This window comes from Bufo bufo, chromosome 5 (genome assembly GCF_905171765.1).
Source record: "Bufo bufo chromosome 5, aBufBuf1.1, whole genome shotgun sequence".
NCBI classification, from domain to species: domain Eukaryota; kingdom Metazoa; phylum Chordata; class Amphibia; order Anura; family Bufonidae; genus Bufo; species Bufo bufo.
This window is the reverse complement of record NC_053393.1, coordinates 75007104-75029053: the sequence shown is the minus strand read 5'-3', so window position 1 is coordinate 75029053 and position 21950 is coordinate 75007104.

Genomic DNA, 21950 nt, shown 5'->3' with positions numbered 1-21950 from the left:
ATCCCACTTTTGTGTCTACTCAAACGCTCGCTGCTCACAATTAAGGACGACGCTTTGCATGTGGAAGAGGTGGAAATGGGGGAAGAAGACATTACAGAGGGTGATAGCCAGACCACCCTCCGTCCGTCTTCTCAGCGTGAATTGGACGATGAAGAGGAGGAGGAGCAGGAGACGGTTGCCTCCGCTACAGAGGGTAGTACCCATAGAAGTTTAATTCCATCTGTTCAGCGTGGGTGGGAAGAAGAGGAAGAAGAGGATGAGGAGATGGACAGTCATCCTCCTGATGACGACAGCGAAGTCTTGCCTGTTGGTACTCTGGCACACATGGCTGACTTTATGTTAGGCTGTCTTTCCCGCGACCCGCTTGTTATACGCATTTTAGACAACACGGATTACTGGGTGTTCACCCTTCTAGACCCCCGCTACAAAGAGAACTTCTCTTCTCTCATTCCTTAGGTGGAGAGGACGAGCAAAATGGGGCAATACCAGAAGGTCCTTGTAGAAAAATTGCCCCAAAAATTTCCATCTGACAACGCTGGCGGCAGAGTCCGTACTTCCTTGGGCAACCGAGGAGGAGAGACAAGGGGAACGCACAGCAGTTCCAACAGAGGCAGGGCAACACTCTCCAAGGCCTGGGACAGTTTCATGACACCCCACCAGAACCCTACCCTGATGCGCGGCCTAGTGTCACAAGGAGGGAAAAGTTTTGGAAGAGGGTGAAGGAGTACGTAGCAGACCGTGTCAGCGTCCTCAGTGATCCCTCAGTGCCTTACAACTACTGGGTGTCAAAGCTGGACACGTGGCACGAACTGGCGCTCTACGCCTTGGAGGTGCTGGCTTGCCCTGCCGCCAGCGTTTTGTCTGAGCGGGTATTTAGTGCTGCTGGTGGCATTATAACAGATAAGCGCATCCGCCTGTCAACTGAAAATGCTGACAGGTTGACTCTTATAAAAATGAACAAGGCCTGGATTGCCCCTGACTTCTTAACTCCACCAGAGGAAAGCGGATGAACAAAGGCACTTTAAATGTGTTGCTTAATGTACCCAATACACTGTATTCCCATGCACCCCTTCCACCACAAAAAAGGGTATATGGTTAAATCTTCCTTTTCTCATCCTCCTCCTCCTCTTCTATTATATCAACATGCTTATTCATCGCATATAATGCCCTCGCATATAATGTTTTACAGGGTCAGCTCACCTGCAGGCCCTCACCTACAATTTTTTACAGGGTCAGCTCACCTGCAGGCCCTCGCATATAATGTTTTACAGGGTCAGCTCACCTGCAGGCCCTCGCATATAATGTTTTACAGGGTCAGCTCACCTGCAGACCCTCACATACAATCTTTTACAGGGTCAGCTCACCTTCTGATGAAAACAGCGAAGTCTTGCCTGTTTGTACTCTGGCACATATGGCTGAGTTCATGTTAGGCTGCCTTTCCCATGACCTGTGCGTTATACGCATTTTAGATAACACAGATTACTGGGTGTTTACCCTTCTCGACCACCGCTACAAAGAGAACTTCTCATCTCTCATTCCTCAGGTGGAGAGGACGAGCAAAATAGTGCAATACCAGAAAGTCCTTGTTGAAAAAATGCTCCAAAGTTGGTAGGGCAGACATACAAATGGATTGTCGCCATCACGAGAACGTGCGATCGCCTAGAAGTTATCTAGAGTCAACAAAGCGGCAGCAGGCCCTCACCTACAAGTCCAGTCTCAGTAGCCAAGAGTCTGGTCAACACAATCCTCACCATGACAGCACACTGGGTGAATGTTGTGGAGGCCGGGAGCAAGTCGGCTTCTGGCACCAGACTTGCCCTCCAATAGATCCTTGTTAATGGAAAGTGTACTTTTTCCATTAACAGGGCCTTGTTATTTATCGTCTCTACCTCCCCGAGTGGGGAGTGGGTAATTGCCTAGCGCCTGCTGGCTTCCTTGGACGCTTGTGCTTTAATAACTTGACCCACCCTCTCTGGGTGGTTCACAATTAGGAAAAAAAAGGGACAAGGCAACAACAGCCAATCAGATTTCAGCCATTGACCTCCCTTGGATGTGGTAGCCGTTTCTCAGGCTCCCTTTCCGGCATCGAACCCTTACTCCCTTTTACCTCTGATCACCATGGTAGGCGCAGAAAAGAACATTGAAAGTTGATAGGGCAGACATCCGAATGAATTGTTGCGTGCAATCGCCCAGAGGTTATCTAGAGTCACCAATGCGGTAGCAGGCCCTCGCCCCTATATGTTTTTGATGGTTAGATCAGCAGGTCCTTGCTCCAAATGTTTTTGAGGGTCACCAGCAGACCATCAATCATAATTTTTCAAGGGTGTGTATGATGCCCTCCTTTATGTGTAACAAAGGGTGTTTTGAAGTGCCGGTTCCTTGTAATTTTTGGCAGCCCTTTCACTTAGTGCATAGGCTTTATCAGTGTAGGAGTCCCACTACCTGAACTATTGTACCATAATGTGAATGAGGCCCTCCATTATGTGATATACAGGTTGTATCGGAATGCCTCTTCCTTGTAATTTTTGGCAGCACTCGCACTCTATATACAAGAAAATATACCGGAAAGAATATTTCTTAACGATTTTTCCTCTAAAATTGTTTTTTTTTTTTTTTGTTTTGTGCGTATTGTCAGTCTGTAAAAGTGGCGTACTACTCAGACAACATGGTTCCCAGCAGCAACCTGGGAGTCCAAGATGCATCCAGACATCCTCCCCATGCTGTTCCCGAACCATTTCGGTGGTGTTTCCATAAATTTCTGACCTTTTCCTATGAACCAGACATCCTCCCCTCTTCAGAGCAGGGGGTGCTTGGTTTAATGCTTGGGTTCTCCCGTTGACTTCCATTATACTCGGGTGCTCGGTAGAGCACCCAAGCATCCTGATGTGTTCGGCCAGAGCACCCAAGCACTTTGGTGCTTGATCAACATTACAGCTGATCAGTGAGGGCTCCCGGGTGCCGGACCTCTACTGATCACATACTGATGACCTATGCAGAGCATAGATCATCAGTTCAAAAATCTCAGAAAACCCTTTAAATAATCACTTTTTTAATCCTTGAATGCTTGGCTACATATGATATCATGCTTTTACTGGGGAGAGGGGGTTCACCAAATTTGGAGGCCTTCACCAACCTTGGTTTGGCTTTACTTATGTATCAAAGCTGAAACGGTAATGTGTATATATATATTTTTTCGGCTGATTATCACTACCGGGGATATCAGGAAAGCATTGTTTTATATCTTGGGATTAGGGTTGAACGAAGCAAGGTTCATATGCTTAATCTGAAGTCGCTTCGTTCAAAACTTCGGAATAATACTGTATAATACGACCGTATGTATTTTGCTGTCCGCAAAAAATGGATCCGCAAAAAATACTGATGACGTTCGCGTGGCCCCTAATAGAACACTCCTATCCTTGTCCGTAATGCAGACAATACTAGGAAAAGTTCTATTTTTTTGCGGAACGGAAACGGAATGCACATGGAGTAACTTCAGTTTTTTTTGCGGACCCATTGAAATGAATGGTTTCACATATGGGAGGCAAAAAAAATGAAACGGACACAGAAAGAAAATACGTTCATGTGGATGAGCCCTAAGAAGGTATGGGCTCCGATGAGCCAAAGTAAGTTATTCACAAAGTCACGCGTGACTTCGTTGAATAACTTCGGTAGTTGATTTTTAAAGTGGAAAACCACTTGAAACCTAACTCGGCTTTGGTTCTGAGGTTCTAGATGTACTAGTACTAGTGGTTTTCTACTTTAAAAATCAACTACCAAAGTTATTTAACGAAGTCACGCACGAATTGGTAAATAACTTACTTCGGTTCATCAGAGCCCATACATTCTAATACTTTACGGAGATGAGTCTCCATACAGTCTTATTCCGAAGCTTTGAACAACACGACTTCGGATTAAGCATCCGCAGCTCGCCTACCTCAACTCTCCTTGGGATTTAAAGCGAGCAGCTATATTGTGTAAAGGAACCTACAGCATAATAGGTTCAATTCCCCTGAGTTCATTACACAATTCTTTTTTAAATCAATGGGCTGTTCATGTCCAGGTCCAGGTCGTTCAGAGTGAGAGAGACTCTTTGCAGCCTTCTCCACTTTGGCTAGTAGATGAGGTTCTTAAAAGGGGAACTGCATGTACTAACTCGGAATTACCAAAAAGGGTAGTTTAAAATAGGTTATCAAAACCAGACAACCCCCTTCAGATAATGCTGTAATTAATCCAAACCATTGAAAACCATGGATAACACATGCGAGTAACAAGACGACTAATGTCAAGGTCTGCTGCATGACAAACTCAGCTCTGCCAAATCTCTAGACTGCACAAACTACGGTAAATGTCAATGCTTGAATTTTATTTCCTTAAACTTATTTTCATCCTTAATATTCATCAGGCCAGAAAATAAAACACTGAAGAAAATAACTATCCCCAGCAATTACATCAGGAGTGCTGTATGGTGTTGTGACTGAAGGTTGCACTTTAGACCTACGGGTACCAAATATAAGCATATAAATGCATTATAAACTGTCAGGTTGGGGGAAATTGCAGCGTTACTGCCACCAAAGTGCAGGTGACATTTATTAGGTAAAGTGCAGAAATATCAAAATTAATCCATTATTGTGATTTCAGCTCCTGTAACTCGCGGAAGGGCGACATTTCCTTCAATAACATAGAAATCAATCAGGGCTGTAGCTGGGCTTACCCAGGGCAAAGGTTCATTTTGTTGCCTTTAGTCCTGTTTCTAAATATTAAGTGACTTGTTGGCACTTAGCAGCTAGGGCACATGCCCCAATTGACCTCCCCTCCCCCCATCTATGCCCCTGATATTAATGCAATACCTGAAAATTAAATCTCGTTTTCAGGCCCAAAAAGCCATATTAGGGCAAAAACTGAGTGGTTTTAACCCGGCTGAGCCCGCTAGACCCTATTACACCTGTTGAAAAAATGGCTGCAACTTGACGTGCTGAGTCCCACTGCTATGTTGGACCGTCTGTTGGCTGATGTGTTCTGGAGGGCTTTGCCGTACCCCCTCCAGCACTGGATTGGCCAGGTGTCTCCTGGTAATGCCCTTGAGATGGTGGACCTGGTGGAACGCAATGAGGCTACCAGGAATTTGAAAGGGGGTTAATTTGGGAGGGGGGCAGCCAAACCCCAGCAATCTCCATCCCAGACCCAGAGATTTGTGCCAACCAAGCCCACCCGAAGTGAACCCCCTGTAGACCCGGCTCTGATAGTATGATGCTGGTGTCAGGAGCCTGGCCACGTAAGGGCAGACTGTCCCCATCGGGGCGAACCCATGGAGACTAACAATGGGTACCGCAACTCGTTGTACGCCAGGAAGCTGTGTGCATCAGGTATCCCAGAGACTATAGACAATAGCCACCTGTGCCAGGTAGAAGTGGGAGACACTCTGGCAGTGGCTTTGTTGGACTCAGGGAGTCTGGTGTCTCTGGTAAGAGCTACCCTGGCGCGGCCCGACGAGTATACTGGCCGAAAAATTGAGGTTGTGTGCATACATGGAGATTTAAATACTATCTCACCGGCCCGGTGTCTCTATCCACGGGAGGCGGCAAGTGGACCCACGAGGTGGCCGCTGCCACCACTTTACCTTATGAACTAATAATAGGGAGAGACTTTCCGGGCTTCACGGCCCTGTGAGAGTTGTTGATGCTCCTGAGTCAGGAGTAACTTCAGCAGAGTGGCCTGGCTCGGGCGGGAGGCCAGAACCCTGGGAACCCGAGGCCGAAGGGCCAGCGGTAGGGGTGACCGCCACTTCAGTAGAAGAGGGCGAGACAACCCTGCTGAGTGTGTTGGTAGGAGACGTTGAGGACTTGCCGCCGGGTCCTGAATTGACTGACCTCAATGTCTCCGGTGAAAATTTCAGAACCGCACAACACCGGGACCCAAACTTATCTCGGGCCTGGGAGAATGTGGTAATAATTGATGGTGAACCACAAAAACCTGGGGCCGAGTCGATGTTTCTCTGTTTTGTCGTTCCTCAGGAAATGCTGTATCGGGTAAACCAACTACGGGGTGAGCATATTGAACAGCTGGTGGTGCCCAAGGTGTATCGCAAGCTCGTATTAAAGCTTGCCCACCAACATGTTTTTGGGGGTCACTTGGGGTGGCAGAAAACGCAGGACCGGACACTACAGCGGTTTTACTGGCCCAGTGTGTTCAGAGAGGTAGAAGAGTTTTGTAAGTCTAACCCAACCTGCCAGATAAATAGCCCCCAGCCACATTTTCGGAGCCCCCTGGTACCTCTCCTGATTATCGAGGTCCCGTTCGAGCGAATCGCTATGGATCTCATAGGCCCAGTACCAAAGTCCGCTAGAGGGCACCAACACATCTTGGTCGTCCTCGACTATGCCACTCGGTACCCGGAGACGGTGCCACTGCGACATACATCAGCCAAACTCATAGCTAAGGAGTTAATGGAGATGTTTTCCCAAGTGGGACTACCTAAAGAGATTCTGCCTGACTAAGGGACCCCTTTTATGTCCAATGTCATGAGGGAACTCTGTAAGTTGTTCCACATAAAACAGTTACGGACGTCCGTGTATCATCTGCAAATGGATGGCCTGGTAGAAAGATTTAATCAAACATTAAAAAACATGTTAAAAAGAGTGGTGTCTAAGGATGGGAGAGACTGGGACATTCTTCTGCCCTATTTCATGTTCGCAGTGCGAGAGGTGCCCCAGGCCTCTCCTGGGTTCTCACCCTTCGAACTGCTATATAGCAGACACCCTCGCGGTCTGTTGGACATAGCCAAAGAAGCATGGGAACAACAACCCACACCGCACAAAAGTGTTATTGAGTACATCACCCAGATGCAAGGACGGATGGAGACAGTGTTGCCTCTGGTCAGGGAGCATATGGAGGTAGCGCACTGAGCCCAGAGTAGGGTCTATAATCGGCAGGCTCGGGTCCGGAACTTTAACCCGGGTGATTGGGTGTTGGTTCTGGTACCAACCGTAGACAGTAAGTTCCTAGCTAGGTGGCAGGGGCCCTACGAGGTACTCGAGAAAGTGGGAGAGGTAAATTACAAGGTACACCAGCCGGGGCGGCGAAATCCGGAGCAGGTGTACCATGTGAGTTTACTAAAACCATGGAAAGATAGGCAATCCTCTACTGAAGACAGCCCGCGGCCAGGTTTTGTAGGAGAAAAGGTTCAGGCTCCTCGGTCTGATGCAAGAGAAAAAGTTGCCACAGTAAAGATTGCTGACAGCCTCTCCTCTAAACAGGCTCAGGAAGCCAGGGAGTTCATTAGTCGGAACACGGATGTGTTCTCGGACCTCCCTGGACGCACTTCCATAATCCAGCATGACATTGTCACTGAGTCTCAGGCAAAAGTCTGGTTAAAACTATATCGGCTACCCGAGGCTCGGCAACAAGCCATAGCGGAGGAAGTGCAGCTAATGCTGCAATTAAACGTCATTGAGGAGTCCAAAAGTGAATGGGCCAGTTCGATAGACTTAATACCCAATCCGGACGGACGTTACGATTCTGTAACGATTTTCGCAATCTAAACGAAATCTCCAAGTTCGATGCGTATCCCATGCCCCGGGTAGATGAGCTTATCGAGCGGTTAGGACAAGCCTGATATTTTTCTGTTTTGGACCTCAGGAAGGGCTACTGGCAGGTGGAGGCTGCCAAAGAAAAAACTTCCTTTGTCACCCCTGAGGGGCTGTATCAGTATAAAGTGTTACCCTTTGGTCTGCATGGTGCCCCGCCACGTTCCAACGACTCATCGACATTGTACTTTGTCCACATCATCGGTATGCGTCAGCTTACCTGGACAATATCGTCATCCATGGTACCAACTGGGAAAATCATCTACCCAAAGAGCAGGCTGTAGTGGACTCCCTTGGGAAGGCTGGACTGACCACTAACCCAAAGAAATGCACAATAGGGTTAGAGGAGACTAAGTACCTGGGGTACGTCAATGGACGTGGAGTTATCAAACCCCAAGTGAATAAAATAGGCAAGTAAAGTCATTCCTGGGAATGGTGGGCTATTATATGAGGTTCGTTCCCCATTTTGCCACTTTAGCGGCTCCGTTGACAGGGCTGTTGAAGGGACAGAAGTCCATGATAGTCCGCTGGAATGATCAAGTGGAAGAGGCTTTTTCCACTTTGAAGTCGATCCTGTACAGGTCACCAGTTTTGATGACGCCTGACTTCAAGAGGGAGTTTGTGGTACAGACTGATGCCTCTGAAGTAGGCCTCGGAGCTGTACTCTCCCAGGAAATTAATGGGGAGGAACACCCTCATCAGTAAACCATGGTGGTGATAGTGTCATGGCGTGGGCATGTATGGCTGCCAATGGAACTGGTTCTCTTGTATTTTTTTATGATGTGACTGCTGACAAAAGCAGCAGGATGAATTCTGATGTGTTTCGGGCAATATTATCTGCTCATATTCAGCCAAATGCTTCAGACTCATTAGGCAGCGCTTCACAGTGCAGATGGACAATGACCCAAAGCACACTGCAAAAGCAACCAAAGAGTTGAATCCGATTGAGCATGCATTTCACTTGCTGAAGACAAAACTGAGGGGAAAATGCCCCAAGAACAAGCAGGAACTGAAGACAGTTGCAGTAGAGGCCTGGCAGAGAATCACCAGGGATGAAATCCAGCATCTGGTGATGTCTATGCGTTCCAGACTTCAGGCTGTAATTGACTGCAAAGGATTTGCAACCAAGTATTAAAAGGTGTAAGGCCCCTTTCGCACGGGCGAGTATTCCGCGCGGATGCGATGCGGGAGGTGAACGCATTGCACCCGCACTGAATACCGACCCATTCATTTCTATGGGGCTGTTCACATGAGCTGTGATTTTCACGCATCACTTGTGCGTTGCGTGAAAATCGCAGCATGCTCCTCTTTGTGCGTTTTTCACGTAACGCAGGCCCCATAGAAATGAATGGGGTTGCGTGAAAATTGCAAGCATCCGCAAGCAAGTGCGGATGCGGTGCGATTTTCACGCACGGTTGCTAGGAGACGATCGGGATGGAGACCCAATCATTATTATTTTCCCTTATAACATGGTTATAAGGGAAAATAATAGCATTCTGAATACAGAATGCATAGTAAACATCGCTGGAGGGGTTAAAAAAAAATAAAAAAAAATTTAACTCACCTTAGTCCACTTGATCGCGTAGCCCGGCATCTCCTTCTGTCTCCTTTGTTGAACAGGACCTGTGGTGAGCATTCTTTACAGGTCAAGGACCTTTGATGACGTCACTCCGGTCATCACATGATCCATCACATGATCTTTTACCATGGTGATGGATCATGTGATGACCGGAGTGACGTCATCAAAGGTCCTTGACCTGTAATGGACGCTAACCACAGGTCCTGTTCAGCAAAGGAGACAGAAGGAGATGCCGGCATCGCGATCAAGTGGACTAAGGTGAGTTAAATTATTTTTTATTTATTTTTAACCCCTCCAGCGATGTTTTACTATGCATTCTGTATTCAGAATGCTATTATTTTCCCTTATAACCATGTTATAATGGAAAATAATACAATCTACAGAACACCGATCCCAAGCCCGAACTTCTGTGAAGAAGTTCAGGTTTGGGTACCAAACATGCGCGATTTTTCTCACGCGAGTGCAAAACGCATTACAATGTTTTGCACTCGCGCGGAAAAATCGCGGGTGTTCCCGTAACGCACCCACACATTTTCCCGCAACGCCCGTGTGAAAGAGGCCTAAGTTTGATTTATGATGATTATTCTGTCCCATTACTTTTGGTCCCTTAGCAAGTGGGAGGCACATATGCAAACTGTTGTAATTCCTACACCGTTCACCTGATTTGGATGTAAATACCCTCAAATTAAAGCTGACAGTCTGCAGTTAAAGCACATCTTGTTTGTTTAATTTCAAATCCATTGTGGTGGTGTATAGAGCCAAAAATGTTAGAATTGTGTTGATAGCCCAATATTTATGGACATGACTGTGTGTATATATATATATATATATATATATATATATCATACCAATATATTACATATTTTGCATTTATTTATTCTATATCACTTACAATTCTACAGGTTACTATTGGAAACAGTCAACAAGGAGCAGTCTGTCTCATCTCAAATTTTATATTTTTAAACTTTTACTCCTTAAGGATTTACAATAAAGTGTATAAAATACTAAGCATCCTACAAATGACTGATTCACAACAGATGTTGAGGGAAGTGTATCTCTACAATATCAGCATTTCTGTCTCTAAGCAAAAATGTAAAAGTAAATGAATGGTGTAATAAAAAAAAGATAATCACAAGCTGAATTTTCTGATTCATCCTCACAAGCCCCAGCTATGCCGCTGTCCAGAACATTACACAATATTGCAGCTATGTATGAGTCAGTGGGTGTGTATTACATTTTTTGTCTATTTGCTTTCTTACGCATCATTTATGTTATAATTTGAATTGCCAGCTGTTGTTTTCTGCTAATTGCTAGGAATATCACTAAAACACAGCACCTATATACTCACTAGATATATATTAGAGGTGGGACGAATGCAATTTTTTTCGAATCCGAATCCGAAAAGGTTCTCGAATATATTGAATCTTTCGAATCTCGAATCCTACGAATCCTGTACATAATTGTGTGAACGCACGGTGTAAGAAACAACGTCAGACCGCGTCAGTTTGTCTGAACCTCCACCTCCGAGTCACGGTCGCACCCTATATGACCGCGATGACCCCTGCTCCTATCACTACAGAACATACAGGGTAATACAGCCTCATACCTCTTACATCCAGTGACGTCTCTTGTAGATGTTCTCTTTCCTCATCTTCTCCTTTCAGACCAGACACCAGTTTTCAGCCATTTTTCGTCTCTGCAGCTTGACAAAAAAAAAAAAATCTTAGTTTACTACTTTTCCATCATCCTCCCATCTTCTGGACAAATCATCCTAACACCCCCAATACTGTGCCGCTGTGCTTCCCAATACTATACTGCAGAAACAGATAATACCCCTGATAATACTAGTACCACACAGAGCCCACCATATAAAATACCCCTTCTTTGTGGCCTCAGTAGATGCCCCCATAGTGCCCCCCAATAATGTGCCAATAAGAAGTGGCCCCACAGTGCCACCCAATAATGTGCCAGTAAGTGTCCCCATAGATGCCCCCCTAATCATGTGCCAGTATCAAGTGCGGAGTGCCTCTCTCCCCCCCCACATGTGCCGGTATCATAGTGCCATCTCCCCCCCAATGTGCCCGTATCATAGTGCCACCTCCCCCCATAATGTGCCCGTATCATAGTGCCACCTCCCCCCATAATGTGCCCGTATCATAGTGCCATCTCCCCCCATAATGTGCCCGTATCATAGTGCCATCTCCCCCCATAATGTGCCCGTATCATAGTGCCTCCCCCCAATGTGCCAGTAGTATCATAGTGCCTCTCACCTCTCCCCCTGGCATTCACAGATCCCCCCACCCCATAACAGTGCCATCCACAGACCCCCCCCCATCCTATAACAGTGCCATCCACAGACCCCCCCACCCCATAACAGTGCCATCCACAGACCCCCCCACCCCATAACAGTGCCATCCACAGACCCCCCACCCCATAACAGTGCCATCCACAGACCCCCCCACCCCATAACAGTGCCATCCACAGACCCCCCCATCCCATAACAGTGCCATCCACAGACCCCCCATCCTATAACAGTGCCATCCACAGACCCCCCCATCCTATAACAGTGCCATCCACAGACCCCCCATCCTATAACAGTGCCATCCACAGACCCCCCCATCCTATAACAGTGCCATCCACAGACCCCCCCATCCTATAACAGTGCCATCCACAGACCCCCCCCCCACCCTATAACAGTGCCATCCACAGACCCCCCACCCCATAACAGTGCCATCCACAGACCCCCCACACCCTATAACAGTGCCATCCACAGACCCCCCCATCCTATAACAGTGCCATCCACAGACCACCCCATCCTATAACAGTGCCATCCACAGAACCCCCATCCTATAACAGTGCCATCCACAGACCCCCCCATCCTATAACAGTGCCATCCACAGACCCCCCCATCCTATAACAGTGCCATCCACAGACCCCCCCATCCTATAACAGTGCCATCCACAGACCCCCCATCCTATAACAGTGCCATCCACAGACCCCCCCATTCTATAACAGTGCCATCCACAGACCCCCCCATCCTATAACAGTGCCATCAACAGACCCCCCCCCCCACCCTATAACAGTGCCATCCACAGACCCCCCCCACCCCATAACAGTGCCATCCACAGACCCCCCCACCCTATAACAGTGCCATCCACAATCCACAGACCCCCCCCACCCTGTAACAGTGCCATCCACAGACCCCCCCCCCACCCTATAACAGTGCCATCCACAGACCCCCCCCCCATTGCCGCTCCAGTAGTTATAAAATGTTTAATTGTGATTAATAATCATGCTGCCCCCTCTGTCTGTAGTATTACATGATTCAATAAATCTTACTTACAGGGCTACTGCTATCGTAACAGTCCGGCCGGGCAGACAAGCGGCAGCGTCACTGACTGACGTCACCTGCCTGAGCCGCCTGCTTCATTCATAAAGCAGGCGGCTCAGGCAGGTGACATCAGTCAGTGACGCTGCCGCTTGTCTGCCCGCTGCCGCTTGTCTGGACACACCTTCTCATTCAAAGAGTTTTCTTTATTTTCATGACTATGAAGGCATCAAAACGATTGCTTTGATTACTGCTTTGCACACTCTTCGGCATTCTCTTGATGAGCTTTAAGAAGTAGTCCCCTGAAATGGTCTTCCAACAGTCTTGAAGGAGTTCCCAGAGATGCTTAGCACTTGTTGGCCCTTTTGCCTTCACTCTGCGGTCCAGCTCACCCCAAACCATCTCGATTGGGTTCAGGTCCGGTGACTGTGGAGGCCAGGTCATCTGGCGCAGCACCCCATCACTCTCCTTCATGGTCAAATAGCCCTTACTTTCAAAGTTTTCCCAATTTTTCGGTTGACTGACTGACCTTCATTTCTTAAAGTAATGATGGCCACTCGTTTTTCTTTACTTAGCTGCTTTTTTCTTGCCATAATACAAATTCTAACAGTCTATTCAGTAGGACTATCAGCTGTTTATCCACCTGACTTCTCCTCAACGCAACTGATGGTCCCAACCCCATTTATAAGGCAAGAAATCCCACTTATTAAACCTGACAGGGCACACCTGTGAAGTGAAAACCATTTCGGTGGACTACCTCTTGAAGCTCATCAAGAGAATGCCAAGAGTGTGCAAAGCAGTAATCAAAGAAAAAGGTGGCTACTTTGAAGAACCTAGAATATGACATATTTTCAGTTGTTTCACACTTGTTTATTATGTATATAATTCCACATGTGTTAATTCATAGTTTTGATGCCTTCATAGTCTTGAAAATAAAGAAAACTCTTTGAATGAGAAGGTGTGTCTAAACTTTTGGTCTGTACTGTATATATATACTTATAGTCGCACACAGTAATATTAACAACACTACAATACACACCCAACTACACTACACAATATCCTACACAATTCCACCCCACAAATCTACCCAAAATTACATTTACACGCACACACACACACATTAATTGCAGCATCCCACCCAACCTGGCTACACACTCTGTCCCTACGGGGTTAATAAGGGGCTAAAACACAGCAGGGGATCAGGGGTTCTAGGGGTACCAGGGATCAGGGGTACAGCAGGGGTTAATGGGATATTGGTGGCAGTGGGTAAAGGGCTGGTTATAAGGGGCTAATAAATGTATTAGTGGCAGTGGGTATGGGTTATAAGGGGTTAATACAGGAGTATAGGGGGCAAGGATTATCAGGGGTTAATTTAGGTGTGTATAGGGATTGGTGGCAGTGGGCAGCAGGGATAATCAAGGATTAATATGTTGGTGGTATAGCAGGGGTACTTAGCCAAGCTCGTTTCTAGTGGGTGCTCATCTCTAGGGGATGATCTTCTGCTCATTCTCCTGGGGGATGACTCTCTTGTCCGGGCTGCATGGCTCAACTGAAGCGCGCAGTGCCGCCGGACTATTTAAATCTGGCGGCACTCACTCCCATGCAGCCTGCGCTGCGGCATGCGCGCACGCCACAGGCAAGGACACGTGGGCCGGCACGGCGATATGATGTTGCCGCACCTGGGGAGTGTGCAGCGCGCTTCCAGGTGGGGGAATGCTTTGATCTTCCAGCCTGTAAAGCGCCTGCATACCCCAGGTGCTGTAATTAGCGCACCGGAGGTATGTAACAAAGAGAGGCAGGGGAACATTTGTTTCCCTATCTCTGTTATGTAAAACATGTCCAGCCCTGCTGGAGATGTTTAACAAAAGGCAAAAGGATCTTATTGATCCTTTGCCTTTTGAAGTGACCGGAGCTAGACATAATTGTCCAACCATTTGGTGTCACTCCCCCCCTATATATATATATATATATATATATATATATATATATATATATATACAGTCGTGGCCAAAAGTTTTGAGAATTACCTAAATTTTGGAAATTGGAAAAGTTGCTGCTTAAGTTTTTATAATAGCAATTTGCATATACTCCAGTCCTTCTTTGCCATGAAAATGAACCTAATCCCAAAAATAACTTTCCACTGCATTTCATTGCTGTCATTAAAGGACCTGCTGAGATCATTTCAGTAATCGTCTTGTTAACTCAGGGGAGAATGTTGACGAGCACAAGGCTGGAAATCATTATGTCAGGCTGATTGGGTTAAAATGGCAGACTTGACATGTTAAAAAGAGGGTGATGCTTGAAATCATTGTTCTTCCATTGTTAACCATGGTGACCTGCAAAGAAACGCGTGCAGCCATCATTGCATTGCATAAAAATGGCTTCACAGGCAAGGATATTGTGGCTTCTAAGATTGCACCTCAATCAACAATTTATAGGATCATCAAGAACTTCAAGGAAAGAGGTTCAATTCTTGTTAAGAAGGCTTCAGGGCGTCCAAGAAAGTCCAGCAAGCATCAGGATCGTCTCCTAAAGAGGATTCAGCTGCAGGATCGCAGTGCCACCAGTGCAGAGCTTGCTCGGGAATGGCAGCAGGCAGGTGTGAGCGCATCTGCACGCACAGTGAGGCGAAGACTTTTGGAAGATGGCCTGGTGTCAAGAAGGGCAGCAAAGAAGCCACTTCTCTCCAAAAAAAACATCAGGGACAGATTGATCTTCTGCAGAAAGTATGGTGAATGGACTGCTGAGGACTGGGGCAAAGTCATATTCTCCGATGAAGCCTCTTTCCGATTGTTTGGGGCATCTGGAAAAAGGCTTGTACGGAGAAGAAAAGGTGAGCGCTACCATCAGTCCTGTGTCATGCCAACAGTAAAGCATCCTGAGACCATTCATGTGTGTGGTTGCTTCTCATCTAAGGGAGTGGGCTCACTCACAATTTTGCCCAAAAACACAGCCATGAATAAAGAATGGTACCAAAACACCCTCCAACAGCAACTTCTTCCAACAATCCAACAATAGTTTGGTGTAGAACAATGCATTTTCCAGCACGATGGAGCACCGTGCCATAAGGCAAAAGTAATAACTAAGTGGCTCGGGGACCAAAACGTTGACATTTTGGGTCCATGGCCTGGAAACTCCCCAGATCTTAATCCCATTGAGAACTTGTGGTCAATCCTCAAGAGGCGGGTGGACAAACAAAAACCCACTAATTCTGACAAACTCCAAGAAGTGATTATGAAAGAATGGGTTGCTATCAGTCAGGAATTGGCCCAGAAGTTGATTGAGAGCATGCCCAGTCGAATTGCAGAGGTCCTGAAAAGAAGGGCCAACACTGCAAATACTGACTCTTTGCATAAATGTCATGTAATTGTCGATAAAAGCCTTTGAAACGTATGAAGTGCGTGTAATTATATTTCACTACATCACAGAAACAACTGAAACAAAGATCTAAAAGCAGTTTAGCAGCAAACTTTGTGAAAACTAATATTTTTGTCATTCTCAAAACCTTTGGCCACGACTGTATATACCCAGATATACCTGTGGCATTCATGGCCACAACCTGGGGGATATAGATCTATCCCCACATACAGTGGATATAAAAAGTCTACACACCCCTGTTAAAATGTCAGGTTTCTGTGCTGTAAAAAAATTAGACAAAGATAAATCATTTCAGAACTTTTTTACCTTTAATGTGACCTATAAACTGTACCACTCAATTGAAAAACAAACTGAAATCTTTTAGGTGGAGGGAAGAAAACAAAAAAAATAAAATAATGTGGTTGCATAAGTGTGCACACCCTTTTATAACTGGGGATGTACCTGTGTTCAGAATTAAGCAATCACATTTAAAATCATGTTAAATCGGAGTCAGCATACACCGGCCATCATTTAAAGTGCCTCTGATTAACCCCAAATAAAGTCCAGCTGCTCTAGTTGGTCTTTCCTGAAATTTTCTTAGTCGCATCCCACAGCAAAAGCCATGGTCCACAGAGAGCTTCCAAAGCATCAGAGGGATCTCATTGTTAAAAGGTATCAGTCAGGAGACAGGTACAAAAGAATTTCCAAGGCATTAGATATACCATTGAACACAGTGAAGACAGTCATCATCAAGTGGAGAAAATATGGCACAACAGTGACATTACCAAGAACTGGACGTCCCTCCAAAATCTATAAAAAGATGAGAAGAAAACTGGTCTGGGAGGCTACCAAGAGGCCTACAGCAACATTAAAGGAGCTGCAGGAATATCTGGCAAGTACTGGCTGTGTGGTACATGTGACAACAATCTCCCGTATTCTTCATATGTCTGGGCTATGGGGTAGAGTGGCAAGACGAAAGCCTTTTCTTACGAAGAAAAACATCCAAGCCAGGCTACATTTTGCAAAAACACATCGGAAGTCTCCCAAAAGCATGTGGGAAAAGGTGTTATGGTCTGATGAAACCAAGGTTGAACTTTTTGGCCATAATTCCAAAAGATATGTTTGGCCCAAAAACAACACTTGCACATCACCAAAATAACACCATACCCACAGTGAAGCATGGTGGTGGCAGCATCATGCTTTGGGGCTGTTTTTCTTCAGCTGAAACTGGGGCCTTAGTTAAGCTAGAGGGAATTATGAAGAGTTCCAAATACCAGTCAATATTGGCACAAAACCTTCAGGCTTCTGCTAGAAAGCTGAACATGAAGAGGAACTTCATCTTTCAGCATGACAATGACCCAAAGCATACATCAAAATCAACAAAGGAATGGCTTCACCAGAAGAAGATTAAGGTTTTGGAATGGCCCAGCCAAAGCCCAGAAATGAATCTGATTGAAAATCTGTGGGGTCATCTGAAGAGGGCTGTGCACAGGAGATGCCCTCACAATCTGACAGATTTGGAGTATTTTTGTAAAGAAGAGTGGGCAAATCTTGCCAAGTCAAAATGTGCCATGCTTATAGACTCATACCCAAAAAGACTGAGTGCTGTAATAAAATCAAAAGGTGCTTCAACAAAGTATTAGTTTAAGGGTGTGAACACTTATGCAACCATATTATTTTATTTTTATGTTTTTTCTTCCCTCTACCTAAAAGATTTCAGTTTGTTTTTCAATTGAGTTGTACAATTTATAGGTCACATTAAAGGTGGAAAAAGTTCTGAAATAATTTATCTTTGTCTCATTTTTTTTACATCACAGAAACCTGACATTTTAACAGGGGTGTGTAGACTTTTTATATCCACTGTATATACTGGGCTTGATGCACGCAGAAACGATTTGCTCATCTTACTTATGCTGTGAAACTGTATCTTTCAGACACTTTTTTGTTTATGGACCCAGCAACATGACTTTGGGACATGTCTCTCAATTAAAGAGGTTTTCCAGGACTGTAAGGCCTCCTGCACACGACCGTTGTGTGCACCCGTGGCCGTTGTGCCGTTTTCCGTTTTTTTTCACGGACCCATTGACTTTCAATGGGTCCGTGGAAAAAACGGAAAATGCACCGTTTTGCAGCCGCATCCGAGATCCATGTTTCCTGGCCGTGAAAAAAATATGACCTGTCCTAATTTTTTCACGGCCAACGGTTCACAGACCCATTCAAGTCAATGGGTCCGTGAAAGAACACGGATGCACACAAGATTGGCATCCGTGTCCGTGATCCGTGGCCGTAGGTTACTTTTTATACAGACGGATCTGAAGATCCGTCTGCATAAAAGCTTTTTCATAGCTGAGTTTTCACTTCGTGAAAACTCAGAACCGACAGTATATTCTAACACAGAGGCGTCCCCATGGTGATGGGGACGCTTCTAGTTAGAATACACTACAAACTGTGTACAAGACTGCCCCCTGCTGCCTGGCAGCACCCGATCTCTTACAGGGGGCCGTGATCAGCACAATTAATCCCTTCAGGTGCGGCACCTGAAGGGGTTAATTGTACTATCATATCCCCCTCTAAGAGATCAGGGCTGCCAGGCAGCAGGGGGCAGACCCTCCCCCCCTCCCCAGTTTGAATATCATTGGTGGCCAGTGCGGCCCCCCCCCCTATTGTAATAATAGGTTGGTGGCCAGTGCGGCCCCCCCCTCCCTCTATTGTAATTATTCGTTGGTGGCACAGTGTGCGCCCCCCCCCACTCCCTCCCTCTATTGTAATAATTCGTTGGTGGCACAGTGTGCGCCCCCCATCGGCCCCCCCTCCTTCTATAGCATTAACAACATTGGTGGCCAGTGTGCGGCCTCCCATCTTCCCCCCCCCCCATCATTGGTGGCAGCGGAGTTCCGATCGGAGTCCCAGTTTAATCGCTGGGGCTCCGATCGGTAACCATGGCAACCAGGACGCTACTACAGTCCTGGTTGCCATGGTTACTTAGCAATAGTACAATAGTAGAAGATTCATACTTACCTGCTGGTGGCTGCTGCGATGTTCGTGTCCGGCCGGGAGCTCCACCTACTAGTAAGTGATAGGTCTGTGCGGCGCATTGCTAAATGAACTGTCACTTACCAGTAGGAGGAGCTCCCGGCCGGACACAGACATCGCAGCTCCCAGGTAAGTATGAATCTTTTACTATTGCTCTATTGCTAGTAACCCGCTGCCACCAATGATGGGGGGTGGTTAGATGGGAGGCCGCACACTGGCCACCAATGTTGTTAATGCTATAGAGGGAGGGGGGGCCGATGGGGGGCGCACACTGTGCCACCAATGATTTATTACAATAGAGGGAGGAAGGGGGGGGGGCGCACACTGTGCCACCAACGAATTATTACAATAGAGGGAGGAAGGGGGGGGCGCACACTGTGCCACCAACGAATTATTACAATAGAGGGAGGAAGGGGGGGGGGGCGCACACTGTGCCACCAACGAATTATTACAATAGAGGGAGGAAGGGGGGGGCAGGGGGCGCACACTGTGCCACCAACGAATTATTACAATAGAGGGAGGAAGGGGGGGGGGGGCGGGGGGGCGCACACTGTGCCACCAACGAATTATTACAATAGAGGGAGGAAGGGGGGGGGGGCCGCACTGGCCACCAATGATATTCAAACTGGGGAGGGGGGGGGGGGGGCTGCCCCCTGCTGCCTGGCAGCCCTGATCTCTTACAGGGGGATGTGATAGTACAATTAACCCCTTCAGGTGCGGCACCTGAGGGGTTAATTGTGCTGATCACGGCCCCCCGTAAGAGATCGGATGCTGCTAGGCAGCAGGGGGCAGTCATGTACACAGTTTGTAGTATATTCTAACTAGAAGCGTCCTCATCACCATGGGAACGCCTCTGTGTTAGAATATACTGTCGGAAATGAGGTTTCACGATCTAACTCATATCCGACAGTATATAGAGGCGTTCCCATGGTGATAGGGACGCTTCAAGTTAAAATATACCATCGGATTGGAGAAAACTCCGATCCGATGGTATAAAAGTGACTCCAGACTTTACATTGAAAGTCAATAGGGACTGATCCGTTTGGAATGGCACCATATTGTGTCAACGTCAAACGGATCCGTCCCCATTGACTTGCATTGTAATTCAGGACGGATCCGTTTGGCTCCGCACGGCCAGGCGGACACCAAAACGACTTTTTTTTCATGTCCGTGGATCCTCCAAAAATCAAGGAAGACCCACGGACGAAAAAACGGTCACGGGTCACGGAAAAACGGGACCCGTTTTTGCGGACCGCAAAAAAATACGTTCGTGTGCAGGAGGCCTAATATCGATGACCTGTCCTTAGGACAGACCAGAGATATCTGACACTCCTCTTCTCTCCTCCTGTACTTGTGTTAGTGTTGTGGTAGTAGGTATTACAGCTCAGTCCTATTCATCTAAATGGGACTGAGCTGTCTTGAGCTGTCATACCAGGCACAACCACAACCAAATGCACAGCACTTTTACGTTAAAACAGTGACATTGACAAGGAGTGCCAGGAGATGACAGGCCCTCAGTATTTCAGTCTCGGAGAACGTTAACCTCTTTGACCATTCAGGAACAAACTCTGATAATTAAAAGGCATCTGTCAGCAGTTTTGTACCTATGTGCACTTAGCAGCTGAAGGCATTTGTGTTGGTCCCATGTTCATATGTGCCCGCATTGTTGAGAAAAATGTTTTAATGCAAATGAGCCTATAGGAGCAACGGGGGTGTTGCTATTACACCAAGAGACTCTGCACTCTGCTGTAAATGTGATCACACCTCACCTGGCCTTCACTTCTCCTAAATTCTTGTACAGGAAAGAGGCTCACTGGCAGTTCTCTTCTGTAGTGTGAGCCCCTTTCTTGTACTGCATCTGTTCCGTATACTGAAGTGCATGGCACAGTGAGAGACTTTAGGAGTAGTCAGGTCCCAAATCTTGTAATAATGTGCTAAAAACACCTGAAACCCCTGCCGATCAGCTGAAACCCCTGCCGAGCAGATGGTGCGTGCTGTTTACTGCTGCTGTCCCATAGACATACAGCGGTGAGCAGGAAGAGAGAAGGGAGACGACACGTGCACAGCGCACGCCGTCTCCTCAAACAGCTGATCGGCAGGGGTGCCGGGTTTCCCTACAGTACCCTAGAAGTAATAATATAAACATAAGGCCCCTTTCACACGAGCGAGTTTTCCGCGCGGGCGCAATGCGTGGTGTGAACGCATAGCACCTGCACTGAATCCTGACCCATTCATTTCAATGGGCCTGTGTACATGAGCGGTTTTTTTACGCATCAGTTCTGTGTTGCGTGAAAAACGCAACATGTTCTATATTCTGCATTTTTCACGCAGCCCTGGCCCCATAGAAGTGAATGGGGCTTCAGTGAAAAACGCATTGCATCCGTGCCATCTTTCTCTTAGTCCAACATCCCATCCTCTCTTTTGTGGCTGGGCATGGTCACCCAGATTCAGATAGTGCTCATCCTATGACTGAGCATTTCTGTCTATATAAGCCCTTTATGTCTCTTTTTTCTACCAGTAGTCTGCAGTACAATTATTTCTGTTACATCTTGCCGGTTTGACCGGCTCACACATGACTACGCTTCTGTGTCTGACTCTGATAATGTGCTCAGTGTCTCTACACATCAGCTTTTGCTAATGGTGACTATCACTGAACAATGACCTCCATCAGGAGAACAAGAGTGAAGAACAGTTAATCCAATAAGATGGCCATACACATTAGATCTATGTCAGCTGAACCAACCAATTCAGCAGGACCGGAAAACTATCTAATGTGTATGAAGCCTCCTGACTCTCCTCCGATAGCTAATGTTGGGGGAGATAAGATTTGAGCAAGCTGGATTATTTGGTTCTCAGTTTATACACCACTGTCAGAAGAGTCTGCCACCAGCAAATGGTTGCAGAGGTGTTCCTAGGATTATTCAATTGTTGCTGTTTTAGTTCTGCACAAAATGTGTCGGTGATCTTCAGCCACCAATTCGCCATTTGATGAAGAAGGCTTTTGGTATGGTAGGAAATAATAACGGTGGCAGCAGTGGTAAGTACTGTTGACTTGCAGCGCTGAGGTCCT